This window comes from Kogia breviceps, chromosome 16 (genome assembly GCF_026419965.1).
Source record: "Kogia breviceps isolate mKogBre1 chromosome 16, mKogBre1 haplotype 1, whole genome shotgun sequence".
Taxonomy (NCBI): Eukaryota; Metazoa; Chordata; class Mammalia; order Artiodactyla; family Physeteridae; genus Kogia; species Kogia breviceps.
In genome coordinates, this window is record NC_081325.1 from 56839756 (window position 1) to 56866432 (window position 26677).

Here is a 26677-nt window from a genome sequence, read left to right on the forward strand (position 1 = left end):
TGCAGGAAGAGGGAAGAGAGCTTAATCCATTTGGAACCATTTCACAAAACTAACGCTGTGTAGTTGAGAACTGCAGATGTGGAGGAAGAGTTAAACTGAGGGGAAGGATATTTCTGTTCCTTTGTAATAGGACTCAGATCTGAAACTTCTTGGCCCCAGAAACCACACTGAGAGAGGAGGGCAGACGCATGCAGTGTCTGTGGCAAGACTGAAGGAGAGACAGAAAAATGCTGGCTGTTTAGGAAGAAAAATATTGATGGTAATCATCTAAAATCACACCTTTAAGCTTAATTGGTGACTTATTTATTCAACTTGCTGAATAAATACTTTATGTGAAGAGACCCAAATAATGTATTGAAACTGACTTTAAATGAACAGAATTGGGGTAACAAGCAATTGAGATTAAGATTTCATCCCCCCCACACCCATTAAACGCTGTATCTTCCTCTCCTGATTGCTTCTTTCCTCTCAAAATACCAATCACATTAGAAAATTTATGGACAGGATTTTCCTATTTCAATATGTTACAAAAAATTTTTCTACCATACTCAAATAGTTTATTATCTCTGCACTGTAAGAAAAGGATGTGGTATTGCCCAGATGAACAGCCAAACCTCAGAAGAAAATATTAAGGTTGTATCACCTCTATGAAGATATCCACTACCAATTTATAAGCAAAAAATTGTCACACACGTATAGTTCTATGGAAGATGCACCCTTGATAATGAGTTAACAAAAGTCTTCTTAAAGTAATTATTTTCATAATAAGTACATTTCAGAGGAATAAAGCAGCTTAGAAAAGTATGCCCACCCCTCCAAAGGCTAACTCTTCAAGTACAGCAGTACATTTCTTGGTGGGAAGCAAAAAAATATATATATGGGAATGTGTATGTGATCTAAACATTTCTAACGCATTAGGGGAACATTTCTTAGGCATGAACTCTTCTTAAAAGGGTTCTACTATATCTGTTTGAGGTCAAGTGAACTACTTCAATTGCTTTGCCTCTTATAACAGATGATCTCAGGAGCCAGAGATAAAGGACACTCCAGATGATGATGAGAATTGATAATATTTGCTCAGGGCTGTAGTTTCATTTTTATGCTGTGGCCAGAAATATTTCAGTTGCATCGTTAAATGTTCATTTTTTCTTATTCTTCCTCAAACAGGTTCATCTCTCAAGTGACACAGTAACATGTAAATATCACAAAGTCATTCAGATTAAGAAAGAGGTCATCAGTTAATAATCTATTTTTTTGCAAATGACATAAAATTTCCAGATATTTTCATATGTTCCCTGCATATTTAAGATGAAAAAGTAGAATTTATAGCAAACATTAATTTTTATATCTTTTTATTCTTCAGTATTTAGTACTCACAATAATTTTTAAAGTATTCAATTTTGATTTTTAATTATAAAAGTAATATATTTTTAAGAAATACAAAATTATATATAAGAAGTTCATCTTCAGTCTTTCGTCATCCACACTACTTTTTATTCCAGAGAGAAATACTGGTAACTTGTTGGTGTATAGTGATACCATTATCCTATTTTATAAATATGGAAACTGAAATTGAGGAATATCGAGTATACACCAAGATTAAATAATATCTGTTGACTTTTCAAAAGATAGCAGAGCTATAACCTCATGAGCCAAACTTTTACTCTCAGTCCTAAATCGCTATTTATTCTAAACATATAAGGCTGTTACCTTGATTAAGCTCTCCCTGGATCAGTTTCCTTACTAGTAAATTAAATCATCGGAGTTTGTGGATTTTTTGTTCTCTTCAAATTCTTTTTTTCTGAATCCAACACTTTTAAAAAATAATTTCACAAAAGCTCTAGTGTCTTGACTCCTTACACTTTTCACATTTGGATTTAGGATATTTTGTTCATGTATCTGCATATTCACTAGGGCTTGAAGCCAAGGGTAAATGTAACTGCCACTGTAGAATAGAATTCACTAGTTCTGAGTTTAATCTACTACTATGCTTTCCTATGTTTCATAAGATAAAGGAGTTGTTGGAATTCTTCCTTCTGATAACAACTGTAAACTAAGAGACAAGAACATGAATCAATTATACCTGTAAACTAATATGTTTCGAATGTACGATTTCCCCCATTTTTTTTGTAGATTGCAAATAACATTCTAGGAATGGAGTGCCAAGATAATTATCACATTAGATGACTTCTAAAAGGCAAAACAATAAAATTTTAAAAAAATATTTCTTATTTTTAATCTTCCAACTTCCTTTTTAAAAAATTTTTATTGGAGTATAGTTGATTTACAATGTTGTGTTAGGTTCAGGTGTACAGCAAAGTGCATCAGTCATACATATACATATATCCACTCTTTTTTTTTAAGATTATTTTCCTCTATAGGCCATTACAGAGTATTGAGTAGAGTTCCCTGTGCTATACAGCAGGTTCTTATTAGTTATCTATTTTACACAAAGTAGTGTATATATGTCAATCCCAATCTCCCAATTTGTCCCTCCCTTGCCTTTTCCCCTGGTAACCATAAGTTTGACTTCTACATCTGTGACTCTACTTCTGTTTTGTAAATAAGTTCATTTGTACCCTCTTTTTTATATTCCACATATAAGCAATATCATATTATCTGTGTCTTTCTGTGTCTGACTTACTTCACTCAGTATTACAATCTCTAGGTCCATCCATATTGCTACAAATGGCATTATTTTGTAAAAATATTTCTTTTATAGTAAATTGATTTTCAAAATGTACCTACTTTTATTTATCATCAAATAAACAGCGAACTCAGTAGAACATATCAAAATACCTTTCCCGTTTTTACTTTGTGTCCTGAAATATCATTTTCCCATGTTTATATCTCTTTAAATTTATACTGCTTTGTGTCTTAAGTTCAACCATCTTAGAGCGGAACCTATTTTCTCATTAAGTCCATTTGTCTAATAAAACTCATATGAGTTTTGGACCTGTTTTGGACCTATTGAGAACATTGATCAAAACTATAAATTTATATGTAAGAAAATCTTAGTTTATTCCTTTTACTATACTACGCTATACTATACTGAAAAAAGAACATATATTTGTACAGTTGTTTATTATATTAATTGGCGCTTAAGCATATGCTGTTAAGACTTATTCTACTCTTTAAAAAATATCCTACAAGACCATACAGATAATCACATGCAGAAAAAGAGCTCTGTTTTTGTTTCCTACAAAGTATGTATTATAATTTTTAAGATAAAGAAATACAGATTACTTGTTTAGGGTTTGGAAAATATTGAGAGCAACAAGAACAAAATTAAAATCACAGAGTTGCAGCACTCAGAAATTAACCTGTGAACATATAACCATATATTTTGTAATGCACTTTTTGCACAACATTTATTTGTGAAAATGCTCAATGTTAATAAACACCCATTACTATATTATGTTAGGGGCTGAATTCCTTTGCATGACATAAAACAATCATTGAACTAATTCCACATTGTTGGAGATTTAGTTCTTTCTAAAAATTTTGCTCTCATAACGCTGCAAAAAACAAGCTTGTACATAAGTCACTGTAAACATCATTATTTATCTTCTTATTACAGATCCCTAGCAGTTGAATTCCCAGGTCAAAGTGTAGGAAAAATGGGATACAAACTGACAAATTGCCAATTTTTTGCCAATTTATACTCCATGAGCAGTAGGTGAAATTTACCATTCCCCTAAATCCCTACCAACAGTATTTATTATCATTTAAAATATTTCCCACTAGTTCAGTACTTTTAAAGTGAAGCCAATGCTGACCTTATTACTTGAGCAAATTCATTTCAATTTCTAATTATCTATTGAGTACATCGTTTGCCTTCTTCATTCCTATTGAACTTTTAAGATATAATTTTTACTTAACATCACTTCTGTGAGTCCTTTCCATACCAAGCCGCCTATGCATCTCAATCCCTTTCACCTTAATACCATCAATAGAATAACTACTAAATTGTGTTTTTAAAAACTTATTTGTTTGAAGCATTGATTTCTCACTAGAGTATAACATTCTTGAGGGCAGAGATCAAATCCTTTTATCTTTTTATATCTGTCCCATAGCAGAGTACTGGGCCCATTATGTGGTGTGATGTACATAGACCAACAGTGAAATAAGGTGATATGTGAGTTAGTGATAAATTGAGTGCGGGCAGATCACAGGAGTTAGGAAGCTCAGAGACAGGATTAATTCATAAACTAGGAACTTGGGAAAGAGACACAATTTATGTAGACTTTTAAGTTCCACGTTTTCTATGCATTATGTGCACTTGATATATTTTCTCCTGTGTTATCATGCATATATTTATAAAATTATTTCTCTTCTCTAGAAAATGAGTTTCTAACTTACATTTTGTATATCCCTTAAGAGTTGGTACAGTACCATGCACCTGGTTGACAACCAATAAATGTGTGATGATGCTAATGATAGGAATGAATTGCTAGTTTTGCAAGAGGAAGTAGATTGTGAAATTAACTGTTGTGAATATAAAAGATCTGAAAATCAGAAAATCTAAAGAGCCGGTGAGTTTACCTCTTCAGCTTATTGACTGGGCTTTTAAAATGCATAAAAAGAAAAATAGTATTTGTTATTGTATTTGTCTTTTGGGGGATGTGGCAAATTTTTAAAGAGGCTAAATTGTCTTCCTTATTTCTTTTATTAATAAAAATATCTCATATTAAAAAACCTCTCTGTGCACAAGCTATATTATTATCTTTGTCATGTACATTACTATGTCTTCCTTGGATCTTATTTCAGGCCAAAATTTGACTCTTTTTTTTGAGAGTGTTCATGTGACATCAAGATAATGCAACAATTTAAAAATGTATTATACCCGTACTCTGTTTCAACAGGTTTCAAAAAAGGTAGATTTTAATATCATTTATTTATTTATCTTTACGTGTGCACAGAAGCCACACACAAACATTCATACACTGCAAGCATTGTTTAATATGTCATATACCTACCCTGTGTAAGTAACAGAATACAAAAATGTAAGATGGTCAATGTCACCATTTGCGTTTTCATTCTTGTCTGCAGTATCTTGAGGAGGAGGAATACATCTCCAAATCACATGCACTCTTGGAGGCCAGGTAGAGTGATGTATTTAACAGAGGTAGATGGCTTTTCGTGATGGCCATTAAATCACATCTTGTGGATGGCTAATATCTAATCATCTGATGAGAAAGTTCAACACCATCTCTTTTAGATTTCTGCACAGGCACTATGTACTCGCAACTAACTTTTATTTCAACATCATGGAAAATGGAAATCCTATCGGGCACTTTGAATTACCCAAGGAAAAAGATTAAATACTATCTGTTAAAGTAGAAAACATGTCATTTTCTTATCAGTTGGAATTGGCAACTCTTACATTTACGGTAACTATTAGGCTGTGAAAAAGCATTATCTCACATGAGCAGTAACGTGGAGTTTTGAACACATCAAGGACTTTGGCATCAAACGCAGAGAATCATAGTTTTCTGTACACTGTGCTTATCAGGGACTCTTACTTCGTAACACTGGTCAGTTTCTTTTAAGTCTTGTTGGGAGATAACCTACACTTACCATCATCAACGATAAAAACTTTAGCCCTCCATTTTCCCAGATCTCATGGTGGCTCTAGCAGACTGTTTGACTTGGCCTGGCCAATTAGACTCACATGTCTGGATTTTGCAATTAGACCTAGTGACATGTGGAAGGAGAAACAGAAGAGTTTCCACTAGCAGTGGTAGTACTGGCAGCAAGGAGGAGCATGCAGCACGGCTCTGATAGGGAACCTGTGCTCAGAATCCCCTGCTGAGGGTGAGCTCGATGCAAACTGTTGTGCTGCTGGTCAGAACACTGACAACACCATCCTCGGCACAGGACGCTGTGCGGTGGCGACTTGGACGGATTCTGACAGTGCGGTCACTTTTGTGTCTGTCCATCTACCCAACGTGGTCGGCCTTTCCAGAGACTTTGGGAGCTACTCAGTTTTCTCTCTCTAAATGTCTTTTTCTGTGTGAATAAATCAGGAAATCTGACTGATCTGAAACGTGACATTCTGGTTTTCCTAGAAAAGTCCTGGTTTATGCTGCTTTTGCCAGTGGTAAATATACACAGCACACACCTTCACTTTCCCAAGTGTCCTGATCCATACAATAACTTACATGGTCAACACAACAAAGAAGCCATTTCTCCCCTTGCAAATCTGTAAATTAAGTGACATAAATAGGGCACTAGCCAGTATACTCTAGGTCGGTTTAAAAGTGGGATAAAAACCCCACAAATTTTCAATTCACAGATTCTAGTTAGCCTGTTCCTATAACAAGTATTTGGACATGAATCACTCATGCATGGAGCTGTACAAGTAACAGATCTCCTGCTCCACTGTAGGTATAACTTGGGAAGCATTCATATCTGTGATAAGAATAAAAGGGCACAGCACACTTAAGCTCTCTTGGTGGTTACTGTTGTTGTTGAAATAAGTGTACCTAAGCTCGAACAGTTGAATGTTAGAAAATTAACTAAATAATTAGTATTTTAAGGAAAAATTCCAGAAACCAAGGAAGGAGAGAGAATTGAAAAAAATTTTTGGTTATATTCGGTTAAGTACCAATTTTTACAGAGTTGTAAGGGATGTAAGGGACTCTGAAGGCCTGATATGATGCAAACCCTCAGTACAATAGTCAATGGCTTTTTGAAACACAGTGTACATCTCCTATTGTTAAACTCGGCACATGTAGTCTGAGGATTTATTTTTCTATATTCCTTGTCAAAATGTAAGGGGATCCATATCAACTTTTATACTTAGAACTTTTAAAATTAATTGTTATCTTAGACTGGCTTTTAGGTTTGGGAATTATGATGCTCAGGGCACGTAGCAATTGAACATCTTCCCCACTACAGGGTTTATTTTGAAACTTGACCTCACAATGATGCTGTTCAAGAGGTAATTCTGCATGGAACATTCTGAAGGAACCAAGTGGTAACAATGCAGCCACAGAAACTACTTCTCAGATGAAAATTCCCACCATCCCCCAAAATTCTACCAATGCTTTTTCTAATAATTTATGAAAGATAATTGTAGTTTATCAAAGATAACTGTACAAAAAGTAGGTAAGTTTTTCCTACTTCTGAGATGATGATGGCTAAAGGTTTCAGAATATTATAGAGATTACACAGCAGAAGATAAAATCAAATTTTGTAATCATATTTGAAAATCCACAGTGTCACTTTGAGGGGGCATTGAGACATAAGGCTTTAAAGGCAGCAAATCAGTTCAGTTTTAACATTATTGTTTACGTATCCAATTGTTCCAACTCTAGGAGTAACTTCGTAGGTCAGCTGAGGTTGGTGTGTTAGACTGCATGGCTTGCATAATTCCCTTGAGAGGATTTTATCATTTCTCATTTTACTTGGGTCACTGCGGCTAGGCTAACTAGCTACATTCCTATTTCTTCTTGGACAAGTGCCTCCATTGTAGCCATTTATTTCTTTGAACATATAGTATGGTATGTGTGCTTATATTAAAAGTACAATACTTACTTCAGCTCCCAATTATTTCAAGCTGAAGTTCATATCTAAATCACTGTGACATATCCTTTTCCTGGAATATTTCTTTTTGTCCAAAGCCTTTCTCCTTAAAATAGCTACTGTGAAGTCTAAGATGTGATCTCATATCTTGTAGCTGATTTGCATGTTATTAAATAAACAAATATATACACATATACACAGGTGTACATACACATGTACACCTGTACATATGTATACACAAATATATTTGTGTATATAAATATACACAAATATAAATATAAATACACGCAGTGGATATATGTGTATATTTTCCTCAAATGTGGCTTTCTGTCTCAACTTGGTTGTCTCCCATCAGTGGGATTTTTTGAAAAGTGACTAAATCTTCTTTATCTTCATTTTTTTTTTCAGTAAAATTGGAATAATAGCTTATTTTCTAGAACATAAGATTCTCCATACATATTAATGAACAATTCATATTTTTGTCTATGTCTTTATAATATTATCTGCCTGCCTTTATTTTTTTAACATATTCTTCCTTTTTCTAATATGGCACAGCTTGAAATTATCAACCTAAAAATACCCATTGACTGAACTAGAAAATATATGGAATATATGCATGGGATATTTCAAATATAATGAAAGCTTTTGAAAAACATCTAATACTAATAAAGAAAATTCACTAGTTTAATAGCTATGTTAAAAACAATTGTGTTAAACGGGTACCAGATTTTCATTCTAAAACTCACACAGTTACTTGCTGTTTTTCTTAAATGAAGTTTTTTTGTATAATAGGTTTTAATTAAGGGGGGAAAATTTAGCAAAAGTTTATTTTACAGTAACTTTCTAAAATGCCTCTATACAAGGCCATTTTCACATGTCGTTGTAATTGACCACATAGTACTTGAATCTAGTTGAATTTAGTTTAATCGAGTAGCTTATTTGTAATGCTTATGAAATTCACTTCTTTGAATTTTTTATTTGTTAGCATACAATCTTCATAAAAATACTTGTCATTGAAAAACATGGCTACCACAAATTGCAAATATTGTTACTTTGATTTAAAAATTAAGTACAAACAATAATAAAAACAAATACACAATACAAATTTCCTTACACTTTAATGCTTTTCATCTTTAATACTGTGTTTGAGATGTAGTATTTTAATATACTCTTCCACAACTGTTTTTACTAATTTGAATTTGAAAATATTTCTTAATTATTCTCAAATATTCCACCCTTTCTGAAATTGGAAATAATTAATTAAAACATCAAAACCCACTAATTTTGCTTTTACTTTTAATCTTTTTATCTACTTCTTCTAAACTAATCTAAAAATAAGTAGTGATAACAGGATATTTAATATTTTCATAACTGTAATTGTTTAAAGTTCTCTTATATTAAAAGAACACCATTAGGAAACTATCTAGAAGATGATTATTTACTGCAGCATTACTACTATTTCATTTGCAATTTTACCAGTTTAGCCAAGTTTTGCCTTTTGCTTGATCAATTAACTCTATGTAAACCATTTTTATGTCTTCAAATCATAAATAACTGGGTTTATATCATTGTTTCTCAAGCTTTTTATATTTTCTACATAGCACTTCCCATGCCAAGAGCCTTTTAGAGACTTTTTTCCCCCCTAATCTTCCACCCATAAAATTTCATACAAGAAATACACTGTATATCATATACGTGCTATGGCCCTTTGGAGGTTTACAAACCATTGTAATATCTAATATTCTGCCACTCCAAACCAACTTTTTCCCTTTGTGGGTGATATTTCCCCCACTGAAAATGTGTGATCTATTCTCACAGAGTTTACTATTAGTTTAATAACATATTTACAATTCATGATATTGCTGAAGGAAGACTTGCTGAAATAGTCACCACCAGCACATAAAATATGTCAATAGCATTAGAAGATAACATAAATCAGTTTGTCTCTGAGGTTGTCTTGAAAAATCAAAATCAAACGTCATATTTCAATAGGATGTTTCTAAGGTAAATCAACCAGACGCAAAATCTTATTTCCATAAATTATAGTTCTGCTCACAGTACTTAAACATCTGCAAACATGTCAGTCAACAGACATGTTGAAATGCTCTCCCAATCTATGTTAAGAGAAGGCATCTTTTTTTTTTTTTTTTTTTCATCTGAGGCTCATTCATCTGAGGCTTATTACAACTAGGATCAGCACACATGCCCCTGGCAAATGGTTTGCTGCGCTGTGCTTGTCCTGCTGTCAATCTCAATTGCCTAGTGTCAGGAGTTGTACGCTTGGCCAAACCCAGTGCCTTTGAGCTGGACTCTCTCCCTCACCAATGGGGTGAAGAGGAGGGGAGCGAAACAACGGGAGAATAAACAGCCTTGTTTGAAAATCTAATTTCAAATGACAACCAAATAAAACACAAAACCGTGGATATCAATAGGATGTGTAAATAGTCGTAGCTTATTGCTTATTTTGCATAATAAAATAAAAAATGAATAATTATGACTATGTGCATCACTATTTATTTAGTAAATGGTTATTAAATTACTTTGCTTTACATGTTTAAAATGTCTAAGCACAGAAATATAAACAAATTAGAGGCTTTTGTTAATATGGTATCGAGTTTTACTCTAATATGTACCTCTGGATTCTTGGCATTCTGTTCTATTTGAGGTCCTGTCACTGCCTTTTCTGAGGCTAGGCAGAAGTAGTATACAATTGGCATTATCTATATAAATAAGAGATTTTCAGAGTTTGATCATGATGAAAGCATTTTGTTTCATGAAGATCAAAATCCAATGACACAACACAGAATCAAAGGCAGCTTCACCAAAATTTTGGTTACTTTCCTAGGATAACACATCTATTCAGATTTGAACTTTCACACATTAGCTACATTCTTCCCAGTGGATCTACTATTGAACAAAATAATTGTTGCAGTTCAGTGCCCAGGAAGAGTAAACATACTTCTAATGCACTTTTAAAATTTCCCATGTGTGTATATAAAATACAATAATGGGGAAGAAGTCGCTGTATTCCAAAGTGCCATGAAAACGGGAGCTACTTTGGCTACATTTTTAAACTTCTTGAAAAAAAAGGACTGGGTCATGTTTTTCTTTGTATTTCTAGCATCTGGCAGAGGGCCTGGCACAGTGCAGCTGCACAGAATTAAGGAATTAATTAATAGCATGTTTGGTTTCCCAAAGGATTTAAGGTAGTTTATACAGGAAATATACACAATAACAAAATTTAGATATAGACGTATTTTTAGGGAGAATTCAATTTGGAAAAGGCCATCAGGACCATAAGGTTTTCAGTCATTTTAATTTGGTTACACATTTGCTCCTGAGCGTTATGGTATCTGAAACAAAATGGGTAATAACACTTTTGCTAGTTTATACCTATGATTACAGGTAAGGTGTAGTCCACATTTGCGAAATTACTCACGGTAGGTCAAACTCACAGATTTCCTGTGATGTTTTCTCTTTCTACACTCTTCTAGTAAGAAAGCATAATTCAAAAAAATGTACTTTCATTTTATTAATCACCACATCCTATGCCCTGTCCTGTTAATCAAACATAAGTTACCATTCAATAGGCTACTTCCATTTAAAAGTAGGTCCACTGGGTGCAGGATTTTGGGCCTCTCACTGTTGTGGCCTCTCCCATTGCGGAGCACAGGCTCTGGACGCGCAGGCTCAGAGCCATGGCTCACGGGCCCAGCCGCTCCGCAGCATGTGGGATCTTCCCGGACTGGGACACGAACCCGCGTCCCCTGCATCGGCAGGCGGACTCTCAACCACTGCCGCCACCAGGGAAGCCCTGGGTGCAGGATATTTTTAAATATCCATGAGTGGGTGGCCAAATTCTGAAAGTAAGTACTATATTGGGAGTTACTTTATAATATGGGGAGGTAACTATAGTTTCCTTAAGAAAACCAATTTTTTTCAGAAGTATTGAATATAAGTACATATTTTCAACGTAGGTTTTCATATAGAAGAAACTGAGAAATGTCAATATTTTGGATAACATAATAACTCCTTAGAGCAAATAAAGGAATGATTTTTAAAGGCTGTTCCTGTAATAATCTTTTGGTGAAATAGCAACACTGCATTCAAATAATTTGGTAGGGTGCCGAGACTGAATAATTTACATACAAACTCCTTGATTGTATGGCTTAATCCATGTTTAAATCCTTAATTGTCTGCAAATATAAAAGGATTCCATATGCTTCATAAACTCTTTCAAAGTAAAATTATGGTATATGCTAGTCTGTTTCCTGTCAAAGGTTAAGAAGCTTAAAAATGCTCATGACTGTAAAATGAATGATAACTTTGAATTATTTCAAAAGCTAGGTGAAAAAGACACATGGCAATCACTTCCAAAATAATAGTTTAGAAGAAATATTTCTCTTCTTATTTATGTGAAACAATGTTTTAATGTGGTCTATTGTTATTTTTTATTATTGTATATGTTGACAAATACATATGTATTAATAAATGAAGGTGAGCAGAAGAAAAAGAGAAAGTTTTCCAGTATTAGCCAAGTAGGGACCACCATTATTTCTTTTCTTCTTATAAGAAATATATCAAAATATCTTCATATGTTAGTAAATTTAAAGGAGGTATGAACAGAAAAGTTTTCAACACTAGCCACTATTGAGCTGTAAAGTATAAAACGCTATGAAAATTAAAGTTAAAAGATGCCAAAACATTATAGAAAATATGCCAAAACAATCAAAAGAGGTGGGAGGGCACTTAGATCCCAAAGGATACTAATTAATGCTCAAATATAAATTTAATCACTACATTTTGCAGTTCAAAAAACAAAGATGCACAATTTATATTAAACATCAGCTATGTAATAATATCTGCCGTGCTGCCTATTTCATGTCTATACTCTGAGGATTAAGAAAGATGATGGGGGGGCTTCCCTGGTGGCGCAGTGGTTGAGAGTCCGCCTGCCGATGCAGGGGACGCGGGTTCGTGCCCCGGTCTGGGAAGATCCCACATGCCGCGGAGCAGCTGGGCCCATGAGCCATGGCCGCTGAGCCTGCGCGTCCGGAGCCTGTGCTCCGCAACGGGAGAGGCCACAACAGTGAGAGGCCCGCGTACCACACACACACACAAAAAAGAAGGATTATGGGGACAAAGGGCCCTTGTAAACTGTAAATCACTCTGTCTTACTTATTTAGGTGACAACTATTTTACTTTCTTCTCTCTGTTCGTAAAATATTTTTAAATGAATAACTATATGAAATTTTTGAGCAAAACCCAGATGCACACCTAGAAGCTTTATCAGATTCTTTGAAATATGTCATTTTTCATAAAGAATTGATGAATCCAGAGATTATGATGAAAACATAGTGCTTATAGTTAAAAGTAAGGTACTGTGCACTTCAAAATTTAAAAAGGTAGATCTCATGTTAAGTGTTCTTACCTCCCCCAAATAAAAATTAAAAATAAAAAAACAAGGACTTCCTTCGTGGCACAGTGGTTAAGAATCCGCCTGCCAATTCAGGGGACACGGGTTCAATCCCTGGTCTGGGAAGATCCCACACGTCCGGAGCAACTAAGTCCGTGCGCCACAACTACTGAGCCTCAACTACTGAGCCTGTGTTCTACAGCCCATGAGTCACAACTACTGAGCCCTCGTGCCACAACTACTGAAGCCCATGCCCCTAGAGTCTGTGCTCTGCAACAAGAGAAGCCACCAAAATGAGAAAACCATGCACCGCATCGAAGAGTAGCCCCCGCTCGCCACAACTAGAGAAAGCCCGCATGCAGCAGCAAAGACCCAATGCAGCCAAAAATAAATAAATTAGCTAAAAAAAATTAAATTAAATTTTTTAAAAAAGGGACACAAGGAAGCTTTGGGAGGCGATGGATATGTTTATTACCCTGTTTGTCTGATTCCAGTGATGGTAGCATGAGTGTATTCATATGTCCAAACCCATTAAATTGTATACATTAATTACACCTCAATAAAAATGGGTGATAAAACATGTTAGAGAAGTGTAGAAGCCAAACATGAGAGCCGTAGGAAAGCTTGTAAAACAAATATTCTTTTTTTAGTGTTTACTCTCCAATAAATGTAAGTGTAAACTTATTAACATTTATTTATTTATTTTGAATTTTATTTTATTTATTTTTTTATACAGAAGGTTCTCATTAGTTATCCATTTTAAACTTATTAAAATTTACATGGCATGTTTCCATTTTCGTCTCATAATACTGTCGCTTATATTATAGGCATGTTCTATCTCCCACTATAAACTTTGAATTTATGTGTGCATGTACATATGTATGTATGCATAAATGCATATATGATATATACATATCTATACATATGTCTCTCTCTCTATATATAAAATCTCAGTGCTCAAAATTAAATCATAGTTTGTACATTGGTATGGATGGCAATAACGAGACCTCTTTACTTTCTAGTCCCTGAAAGTTATACTTTCACATGTGTACATATTATCTTAAACACATGATGCTTCACCCTAAAGACTAGATCACTGCATAAAGTCATCTGATACCAACAAGAAACTTAAAAAAAGAGAAAAGCATTAGAACCAGAGAAAAATAAAAGGAGAATCACAAAGTAATATACTGGCAAAGGACATCCAAGAATGTTAAGGAAAAGAGTGAGCCTGGAAAGTATGTTCACCTAAGTCCTTTAATTCTGATTTCACACTCATCAAACCTCCTTCTAACTACTATATATCTTCCCCAGACATTCCCTATGGGTACAGGAATAAACAGAGTAGATACTCAAAATGAATTTTCAAATAAATAAATAAATGACAATTACAGCTTAAAATTAACTCTGTGGAACTCTTTTTCTTTATATCTTTGCTACTCATTTAGCTACAAACTACAATTTCCTTATATCAGAATTATTTCATTTCACATTTTCTTTTAATGTGTAACATATTGATGCCTGATTTTCTCACCTAGGCTGTGCATACTTTGAAATCAAACTATGTTTTACATTCACGCATAGTAGGTTCCCAGTAAATATTTATTCTTTAATTTCTCATGATAAAAATGAAACAAAACCCAAATTGTAATTCTATGTATCAAAGAAGAGATAATAACATTGCTAATTCATTTATTTCTTTAGTGGCTCATAATATAGAACTAAGTTGTAATTTCTGAGCTTCATTAAATACATCTAGAACTATGTATTTAAGTTCAAAATTATAGTGTCAATTAGGCATACATGGAAATCATCTTTTAACACAAAAAGTAGAAGATACCAGGAGAGGCATGCCTGTTCTAAGCTAATTAGTATACAATGGAATATTTTCAGTTAGAGGCGTGTTTTCCACAAAATAATTTTACCATTGATATAAATTCATGTAACTCATGAAAAAGACTAAAAATGTTATGATTCCATTTCAGGTTTCTAGAGCCATTTCTACTTGTCTCAGAAAATTGTGTTTTGTCCAATAAAGCACATTGGAACTCAAACAGTTTTCTCCATGCCTTTCTCCCCATCCCACTTGCCTTTTTTTCACTACTGCTGTTTCTATCCTAATTCGCTTTTCATTTAAAATGTATAACTAAAAGAATCCAGTCATGTATACAGTGAATTTCTAAACAATCTTCAAGTCGATCAAATATTACTGTATTTTCAAGATTTCTAAATTCTATTTATATGATTTTTTTCCTTTATACAGTCCATGAGACAGTGTTAAGTAAATATTTGTTAAAACAATGCAGTATCTGTTCAATGTTATTGATTCGGCTACTAACGAGTTTATAGCCCATCAAAAATATAACATTTCTATTTTGCTTTAGTACATTGTACTAAATGTACATTTAGTACATTTAGTACATCTTTTAAAAAGATTTAATTTCTTTGTAGACCCTCTTCTGACCCTACATTCAAATTAGTTACCAGAACATGCTATTACATTTGCCCATTTGAATATACTACAAAATATACTTTAAGGTGTCTGATACTCTAAACAGAGCATTAAAATAAAAATAAATTAGAAAAAATACAGGCTGCATATGAACAATTGCAATTTATTCATAACTACTAAGAATGTGCATTCCTCTTAGTTCTCAATTACAGATATATTTACATATTTTGAGGTTATACTAGGTGGTTCCTGAGATCCCAGCAGGTCTGCGACTGTGATATATATGTACTGGTGAAGAACAAACGAATGGATAGATAAATACAAGAATACGGCTGCTGTGATTTAGGAAAAAAGTGGTGATAGAGTGAATGCTTTGCTGAAAAGTACAGTTGTTTGGTCTGTGAATTCTTTCTTTGGGACTGAGGAGCTACACTTGGGATTTGGGATTTTGTAATAACTTGCAGTTTGCATAGAACAGTATCTCATTTTAATATGAGGCCGAATGTTTTGCTGCCCTCACCAGGACACCACAGCGTATGCAACTCTTAATTGCATTGAGAAGACTTTTGAATGTTTGCCTAGACATATTCATATACTTCTATGCATGTACGTATAAAATCCTACTGGAAGCCTTATTATACTTCTAATTTTTTTATTCATTCATTCATTCATTCAAATGAAGGCACCAGAAACATCAAGCAAAGCCAACTGAAAACTAATATCAATTATGAGTAATACAAGCATGCTAATGAAGGAAATTTTTGTTTTATACCAATTTATGATTATAAAGATTAAAAGAATATGCTTATTTTGTGAAGCCTAATAAAATAATGTGTCATGTACAATTAAATTAGGACATACATTTATTTCAAAAGCAAAATAATAATAATGTGCCCATAGTTTATATGATTATTTAAGTCCAAGGAAAACATCCCCTTATCAGGTGAAAAAAATACTCATTTGGTGGCAGAAGCATGTACTTAATCAAAGCCAAGAAGAAGGGTTGAGGCACTCACAGAAATCTATTGAGCATTACACCCCTCTCTGGGCCTTTAAATGTAATGACATACACGTTATTATCTACATACTTTTCCACAAAGGCCTTGATTTTTTTGGTCTTTCAAATTAATGATTACTGATAATTGCTTACTTTTTTACGTTGCATTTCTTTTTTATGTGAAAAATATACTGTTTTCTGAGCCACTTATTTTAAGTCAGCCTTATTGTAGAAAGATCTATACAAGTGTTTGTGAGTTGTCATTAGCTGTAGAATTCTTGAAGAAAAACATTTCAGGACCTTGAAGGCATTAGGCTAACTGAGATAAGTCAGACAGAGAAAGACAAATACCATATAATTTCAATTATATGCAGAATCCAAAAGGGAATCTTGTAGAAACAGAGAGTAGAATGGCTGTTACCAGAGGCTGGGGATGGGGGAATTGGGGAGATGTTGCTCAAAGGGTACACATTGTAGTTAGAAGATAAATAGTGATTATAGTCAATAATACTGTATTATATACTTCAAAGTTGCCAAGAGACCACATCTCAAATGTTCTCACCACAAAAAGAAATGTTAATTATGTGATGTGTTATAGGTGTTAACTAACACTATAGTGCTAATCATATTGCAAGCATCAAATAAACATGTTGTACAATTAAACTTACACAAGTATATCTCAATAAAAAAATATAACATACAGAAAAAGAAAAGAAGAATATTTCAGATTTTTAAGGTGATGAAGAAAGGACAATAGCTCTTATACAATAGTTTGCTTTTACACTTCGATAAGTACAGCTGGGTATAATCAGATATATTCCATGATTTCCCTGGAAAAGCTTTGGATGGTATATGCCTTTCCACCTTCTAGATTTTAAGAGATGAATAATGAAACCATTTGTCCTTGAACTGAGAGTTTGTTCTGAACATATATATATTAATATATATAAACTTATAAATTGTTGAAACAGATTCAAGAATATTACACTTTATAAAATGTGTAAAATGGGTATTTGGGTGTTTATTTTATTCTTTTTAGTATGTATTTATGTTTCTTTTTTCTTGATTAATCCTCAAGAAAAATATGTCTCTTTTATTACTCTTTTCAAACAGTATTTTTTCTTATTGCCAACTTTTTATCTTCTCTATTGCATCTTCTTTCTCTAATTCATTAACTTCTTCTCTCAAGTTAAGCAGCTCATACCTTCTTTGAGTTTTATTTAGTGTTCTGTTTTAGACTTAAGTTAGCCATTTTGCTATTTTCATCTTTTTATTCTTGTCTAATATAAATATTAAATCCATAATTTTTCTTCAATATATTATTGTTCATTGTATTAACATGTACTATTTTCATTGCCTTCAAATTTTTATGTTATATGGAAAATCATTGGAAGATATTTAGAAATGCATTTAAAAATTTTCACATGCACACACTGTATTTTGATACTGACTTCTGACTTAAATTGCTATGGTTCAAGCATATGATCAGTCTCACAATCATACTTTAAAAATGTTAAACTTGCTTTAAAGTCTAGTGCATAATTGATTGTAATATATATTACCTGTGAACTTTAAGAAGAATGTGTTTTCTGTAAACATTGGATGTTGCATAATGTTGTTCAGATATTATATATTCCATAATTTTGTCTACTTGAATATACAAATATTTGATGCAGGTATTTTAATGTCTTAGAAATATGATGACAGATTTTTCCAAATCTCATCAAAATTAGATTACTTTTTTTTCATATATTTGTGTTATATTTACTTTAACAGGTGTCAAACTATTTTGTTTTGATATTAAAATAAATAATCGTTTTCTTTGTATTTGGTATATATTTGTTATGGTCTTTTACTTTCATCTCTCTTTTCTTATATATTAATTATGGTTTTAGGAAATAGGACACAGCAGCCAATTTTTACATCTTAACTGGCAAACTATTGTTTTTATTTATAGTCATTCCTAATATATTCACATTTATTTCTACCTACATATTTTGACTTTTCCATTTTCCTTTCTTTTCATATGCTTTTATATTTTCCTATCTTATTTTGATAGGCTTTTTTCTTTTATTCCACACTTCTATAGACTCAGAATTTATGCACTCTATTTCTATAATTTTAATGGTTATGCTTAAAACTTTACAATATATACTTAAGTCAATGAGGTTAAAAATTTAAACAAAATATATTTAATTATCTTCATTCCTAAGAATGTAAAAACTTTATAACTCTAACTTCACTCACTCTTCACAGATTACATGCTTCTGTGGTTCCATTTAATAAAATAATTTTCATTAGACTTCCTTTTGTTTTTTTGACTTACATGTATACAATTTCTTGCTTATATTCATTCTTTACCTCAGTTTTCCCTGCTGAGATTATTTTCTGTTAGACCCATAAAGTTATAACTTCTTTGATCTCAAGCTACTTCATTGCTTATGATAATTGACTCAAAGGTAAATTTCATTAATTTATATGTAAACTCTTTCTCTCTAGGAAAGAGTTTAGAACTTACTCTTTATCTTTCAGAATCTTGTCATTCACTTTTTTGAGTACTTGCCAAGGCTATGCAGCTCAGATACTTGTGTTTCTGAGAAACTTCTTTCTAATAGCTTTTATTTTCTTTGCTCTTTTTATCAGCATTCATATTTAGTTGTATATCAGATTTCATTTATTGCTTTTCCCTCATTTTATCCTTTTGTGCTATTTCTTTGGTATATCTTGACTTTTATAAGCCATCGGTTATTTTGTATTTAGTTTTAGAAATAATACTTTTAATTTTCAAGAGCTTGTTATTTCCTATTTTAATTTTTTACATTTTTCTTGTATTGTGAATGCAATCTTTAAGTGAAATATAGTTACTCTAAAATTCACTTCTTTTCCTCAATCTGTTTCCTGTAGAGGAGTGGTTCTCAACTAGAAATGATTCAGTCCCCTTAGAACACTGGCAATGCCTGAAGACACTTTTGGTTATCACAACTAACAGGGACGTGCTGTTGGCTTATTCTATGCATCATGTCCAAAATGTCAATAGTGTCATAATTGAGAAACCCTGCTTTAGAGTCATTTTTTAAATCTCAATTTTTGATTCTTCTACTGATCCTTGAATATCCTTTCATATTTAAAAATGAGACAATAAAAAGCTGGTTTCAAACTTTATGTACTTGTGTGATTTTGTCAATGGTGAGCTTTGTTACAGGATGAATAGAACAAAAACAAGAATGTATACTTGGCATTTAATTGCTTCAGAGAAAAATTGTTTAATTCTTTGCTTGAGTGCCTAGCTTCCAGAACTTTATAAGATGGTGTAAGAGAAGCGGTGATGGAATTTTATGGTTCATATACAGTCATGTAACGAATCCTCTTGTTTGGTAAGGTATAGCAGTCTTACACTTTATTGCATGCAAGATTCTCAAGTTTCTACTTTCCCTCAATTCTCCTGTGACAAGTCTTTGCTGTTTCTCCTTCGTTTATACTATAAGATCCAGTTATTGCTGCCCTATTTCATCACTTTCACCTCTTTGTTTGCTCTCAGCATTCAGAATTTTGCTCAGACCTCTTGTCTGATGATTCTACTTCACCTATCCTCCTGAATATTGCGGGTTTATCATTTTAGGATTTTAAAATTTCACTTTAAAGTGGTTTTTGGATGGAAGGAAGGTAGATGTGCCAAATGTATCCATCAGTTGCAGTCGCTGTTGAAAAACATTTGCTTCTTTCACTTTTGAACTTGTTGAATCATTGGAAAGTATTAAAATCAGCCATCTAGTCTTCTCCCAGCAGTTGAGATAATCTATTTCATATGCTTCTTAAAACATATTACTTCCCACTCAGAACCCTTTAACAGTTCCTCATTGCATATTGCCTAAAACATAAAATCCTTCTCCTGATTTCCTACCCAAAGTGCCTAATGATCTGGACCCTGTTTATCTCTGTAATCTCATCACTCTTGTGATGACTGTGGAGCAGTCATATTGATCTCATTGCGCCCCCACCAAATTAAATTCTTTCTAAGTTTAGAGACTTTACAAATGCTATTCCTTTTGCTTGGAGAAAAAAAATTTTAACTGAAATTTACTTCCTGCAGGAGACCTTCTCTGAGCACCACTCACTCCCCCCATTCTAATATTAACTATGTCTAATCGTTGTAAGTTCTCATTTTGCCCCGTTATTTTTCTTTCAAAGCACTCTCACTTTTTAAACATTACACAGTCACTTTTTGTGACTATTATAGATAACTTTCCTTTCTACAAAGTTTTGTGAGGGCATGGATCACATTTTTCACTGAACACAGTATCCTCAGAGCTTAGAGTGTCTAGCACAGAGTAGGCAGTAATCATATAGTTATAAATAATTTAGTGACATTAAAACAAGTTATTTGTATTTTTGATATTGTCAAGTATAATCATAATGACTCCCTTCTCAAAAGATAAGCTTTATGCACCTAAAGTTTAATCACTGAATGAATGGAAGATTATTGTGTATCATAAAGAATGGGGGATATCTTGCAACATATGCATATGTATATATGTATGTATCCATAAGTGTGTGTCTGTGTTTTCTTTTAATCTTGAAATGACTCAAAAATCCCTATAGTTTTAATGCTACACAAACCTTAGATTATAAGGTTTCTTAGTTTTTCAATCTCTCTCTCTCTCTCTCTCTCTCTCTCTCTCTCTCTCTCTCACACACACACACACACACACACACACACACACACACACACACACACAGAGTTCTGCTATCCTTCCTTCCTTTCTACAGTGTTAACTTTGCTGCAAATGGCATATTATGTCCCTGGCATGTCCCATTCTGAACAAGAATTCCTGAGATTCATGGTCTGGAAATGCTATTAAGTCATTCGTTTAATGAGTTCAATAATTAAACCTAAATCCTACTGTTTCTCTTCAGAAATATTAAAATAAAAATGTTTCCATATTGTACATTTGACGTAGAATTTTTATCACCAAATAACAAAGCTCATTGCATACTGTTTGAAAGAACTACGTGCTGTTACTTGATATAGTAAATTTCCATTAAGATTTTAAAGTCACAAATAGGCACTTTACCAAAGTCCTTATTAACCTGTATCAGTATATAGATGTTTTACATCCAGATGATGGAGAAATATAACTCTATTAAGAGCTGTTATAATATTCACATTACAATAGTTTCTCCAAATGTCCTTTACCTTCTACTAAATTACTTCATTATAATCATAAAAATGTAACAGGATATTACTTTATTATTGCATCAGTATTATATCACTGTGCACGTTCTTGTGCACTGTGATTTTTCAATACATGTCTGTATTGAGAAAAAGTCTGTCATGTTGAAAAATTAGGCCTCCCTTGCCTCAAAGACAAGTAATTTTTTTCCGAATTCTTTTTGTTTAAATATTTCACTTTGTCTAAATTTTAATCAATTCCCACGTATTGAATTCTGTGTTTGTATGGGTGTACGTAAGTACAAATTTGGGGAGCTTAGTGGATACCTGGCACTCTTATTAGCACGTCTATACATCTGTAACATAACTACCATCTGACACACTGGTCTAATTCACATAGTTGTCACTAATGGACAACTGATTTAAAGCTAAGTTTATCCACTTATAAAATCCACACTCGTATACTGCAGGTTATATCCTTTAATATATGATACATTTAACTGATGTTGATCACTTTGGACTCAACATCTATTAAGTGTAAGAAAAAGTGTTTTCTTTAAAAACATATGGTATTAATGTTATATTAATACATAAAATACTACAGAAGCCGGAATTGGGGGTATGAAGATAACTAGAAATCTGAAACTCCGATCTGTCGATAGTAATATCACACAGTTCACATGCTAATATCTTAAGACAAATCAAACTAAAGTAAGACATAGAATTATTGTACAAAAATAGATTTTCCCTATCATCTATATCTTCTGATTCTCGTGGAATATTTATCTATCTAATGTAAAACTTCCTTTTTTGTCTGTTAAATTTTAAATAAAAATCTGATTTTGTGTGCTGCCATCATAATGGCCTCTCATTAGAGCAATGATGGAGTTTTTGCCTCATTCTCCTCACTCTTAAGAGGGAAGATATTGTTATTTTGATTTGATCCAGAGGCAAAAGGAGTTACCAAGAGCACAATCTGGAAAGTAAGCTCTATGAGAAAAGGGACCTTGTTGTTCTCAATATTGGTTGCCCCCCATACCCAACCCGGTGTCAAGCACAGAAGTGAAATAAATTTTATGCAATAAATGTTTGTTGATTCGATGAATGACTAAAATAATTTTATCTCTACAACTGGATTAATTTATGCTTAACAGGTATTTTTTAAAATATGACTGTTACCTTCTACTAAAATAATAGTCAAATTTAAAATTTTTTTTTTTGCTTAAGCCCGAATAAGTATTGTAATAAATTTGATAAAGAACATTTGTTACAAAATTTTGTTCCAGTATTTATTTGTACCAGGAACTGATTTAGCTACACATTTTTTGATTGATCAAATAATTGTGCAGGCATCATTTATGATGACACAGGAATCTATTTTAAAAAAAGAAGCCTTCCTTTTAAGTCGAAATCAAACAATTTCCCAACACGGCAATACTTTATGCTTTGTGTGGTAACAAATTAAAAGACACAGCCATTATTATTTTTATTGAATACAAGTAAAAAGAAATAAAATTGCTCAAGAGAATTTAAGTGTTGAAATGATTTATCACCTCAAGGTCACCTGTAAATATGCTTTCTAACATCAAATACTCAATTTTCTACCTTTCTGTATATCCAAAACATATAGTATAATATTGTTATTATACTATAATATAGTATAATGTTTTTATTGTTGTTTGCAAGAAAACTATGAGCACAAAAAACTGTCACATTGTCAGACGTGGTAGATACAGTCCATATTTTCTTCCAATTTTATTGTAATAGTAAACTGTTTAAAGCTTTATTTTTAATTCAATTTACTTATAATAATTATGCAATTTCAACTTATTAGAAGCATTTTGAAGCTATTAATGCAATGTGCACATCTTGCATAGAAGAATTGTTTCTTGAGGCATCATAATTCTACTCTTGCACAAAATAGCTCTGGCCACCTCTTGATTCATGATTCTGTTTTGCATTTAGGCTTAATTTTTAAGTCACATAAATCATATGTAAAGGGACCTTGGTAGATCTTGATGCCACCAGAGCTTTTGTAGAATTTAACTTTGGTTTGGTGATTATTTTGAGTTGATGAAAATTGACTATGACAGAATCTAACAGGCATGTTGGATTTTTTGACACAGATTTCTAAATCTCTATCATTAGCTCCTTGTGCTACAGGTACCAATCTAATATCACAAAGGCAGTGACTATGTTTATATTTGAGACTTGCTATCTTAGGTAAAAATTAGAATCATCATACACTTTGAAAATCAACATTATTTATTGAATGACCTCAAAATTTATTTCTACATAGTTTTTTTTTCTTACAGATGTATTCCTACTAAATATAATTTCTCTCTATACATTATTGAGAATACTCTTTCTCTGATTCTTGAGAGAAAGAGTATTCTTTGTAATGGTAGCATTACAAAATGCTACCAGCAAATAATATCATTCCTTACATCATTAGCCCATAACAAATTGGTTAATTCTGATGTAATATTTATATTAAAATGCATTTTGATACTAAAAAGCTATTCTGTATTAATGGGATCCATATATATGCTTTATGATATATATGTTTTAAGGAAAAATATAAAATTTATAAGGAAATATATTTATAGCTATATTTATATACTCTTAACTCTAAAAAAATATGTTGAGGACTACAGATGGATTTTTGTGCTAAACAAACAAATTTAAATGTCTTTAATGTCACAAAAATTAATGACCCCCCAAAAACAGAAATCTAAATATTTTTCAAATATTATTTCTAATTTACCTTTATGGCTCTTCATTTGGATCTTATTTGATACTTTGAACACTCTAGTTTTAATTCATTTCTTTGTAATAAATTAAATTTCAAATGGCAAAGTTGACATGATAGATGAATCCTATTTTGTGATAAGCTTATGCTGTTTTTAGACAACAAAGTTTTTAACTAAAAAACTGAAAATTGCTGCTTACAATCCAGATTGTTTTTTGACTGTCTCTAAAAATTGTTACAATACACAAAAGTAAAAACAAAACGCAAAACAATCACTTTGAAATCACTATGGTGACAAAATGTTTATAAAATATTCAAATATAAATCTAGCACTATAATCATTTATATAACCTTCTTGGAAAATTCGACGTGGGCAGTTCCTTAGTAATTTTTTAACTTTCTGCATTAAGTCATCCATGAACAAGCTCTTTAATTTCTATGTACTCTGACTGTGTTTTTATAATATATAGAAAAGAAGCATAAGCATAAAATATTATTCTCTATTTATTAATCACCCCTTCACTTCAAATTCATGTTAAATTGAGTCATCTGTTTATATGACATACATACACCTTTTACCATTTTATCTTTATAAGAAATTGTGAGGTTTATAAAACTTTTCTCATGTTACAGATAAGTAAATTGGGAAATAGAGAAAATAAGTAACATTGTGAAATTTACAAAGGTGATAATTCCCAGACACATGTGCTTTCATTCTTTATTTATATTTCTGTAAGAGCTAGACAGAAGGGTATCTGAAATAAATTATTACTTAATAGTCAAAATAAATTCTTGAAAAATGTTACCACTGGTTTTGCAAGTTATGGATGGCCAAAGGTTGATAACCATTGAAGTTGAGTATGCGTAAATAGGGGTTTATTATATCTTACTTCCTACTTTTCTATATGCTTGATTTTTTTCATAAAAAAATATAAAAAATGTAAATACTTCATCTAACAACAGCAGAATACACATTCTTATCAAGCTCACTTTGCCAAGATAGACCACATTCAAAACCAAAAAACATGCTTTAGCAAATGTAAAAGAATAGAAATCACACAATATCTACTCTTAAACCATAATGGATTTAAACTGGAAATCAATAACAGAAAGATAACCAGAAAATCCCCAAATACACAGAAATTAAATTATATACCTCTAAATAACATGTGGGTGAAAGAAGAAATTTAAAAATATTTGGAACAAAAGAAAAATGAAAACACAACTTGTCAAAATTTGTGGGATGCAGTGAAAGCATTGTTTAGAGGGACATTTATAGCATTGAATACATATACTATAAAGAAAAAAAATCTGAAATAATAATCTCAGTTTTCACATAATGAAACTTGAAAAAAAAGAGAAAATCAAATCCAAAGTAACCACAAGAAAAGAAATAATAAAATGTAGAGCAGAAATTAAATAAAGAAAAAACAGAAAATCAATAGAGAAAATCAACAAAACCAAAAGCTGATTCTTTCAAAAGATGAATCGACTCAATATTGTCAACATGTCAGCATTTCTCAGATTGACCTATAGATTGAGTTAAATCTCAACCAAAATGGCAGAAAGTTATTTTGTGGATATTGACAAACTGATTCTAAAATTTGTGTAAGAGACAAGATCCAGAATAGCCAATACAATGTTGAAGGAGAAAATGTTTGAGGACTGACACTAACCAACATCAAGACTTACTATAAAGACACAGTAATCTAGACAGTGTGGTATTGGTGAAAATATCAACGAATAGATCAATGGAACAGAATAGAGATCCCAGAAATAGGCCCACATAAATATAGTTACCTGATCTTTGACAAAGTAGTAAAGATCGTATTTTCAACAAATAGTGCTGGACCAACTATTACATCCATGTGAATATAGACACAGACCTAACATCCTTCATAAAATTTAACTCAAAATGGATCATAGACCTAAATGTAAAACACAAAATTATAAAACTCTGAGAAGATGACATAGGAGAAAACCTAGATAGTCTTGGGTATGGTGATAAATGTTTAGATATAACACCAAAGGCATGATCCATGAAAGAAAGAATTGATAAGCCAGACTTCATTAAAGTTAAAAGCTTCTGGTCTGTGAAAGACAACGTCAAGAGAATGAGAAGACAAGCCACAGACTGCGAGAAAATATTTGGAAAAGATACATGTAATAAAGGAGTATTATCCAAAACATGCAAAGAATTCTTAAAACTCATAATAAGAAAACATATAACCTGATTCAAAAAATGAACCAAAGACCTTAACAGATATCTTACCAAAGAAAATGTACAGATGGCAAATAAGCCTATGTACAGATGCTCCACATTAAAGGTTATCAGGAAATGCAAATGAAAACAACAGTGA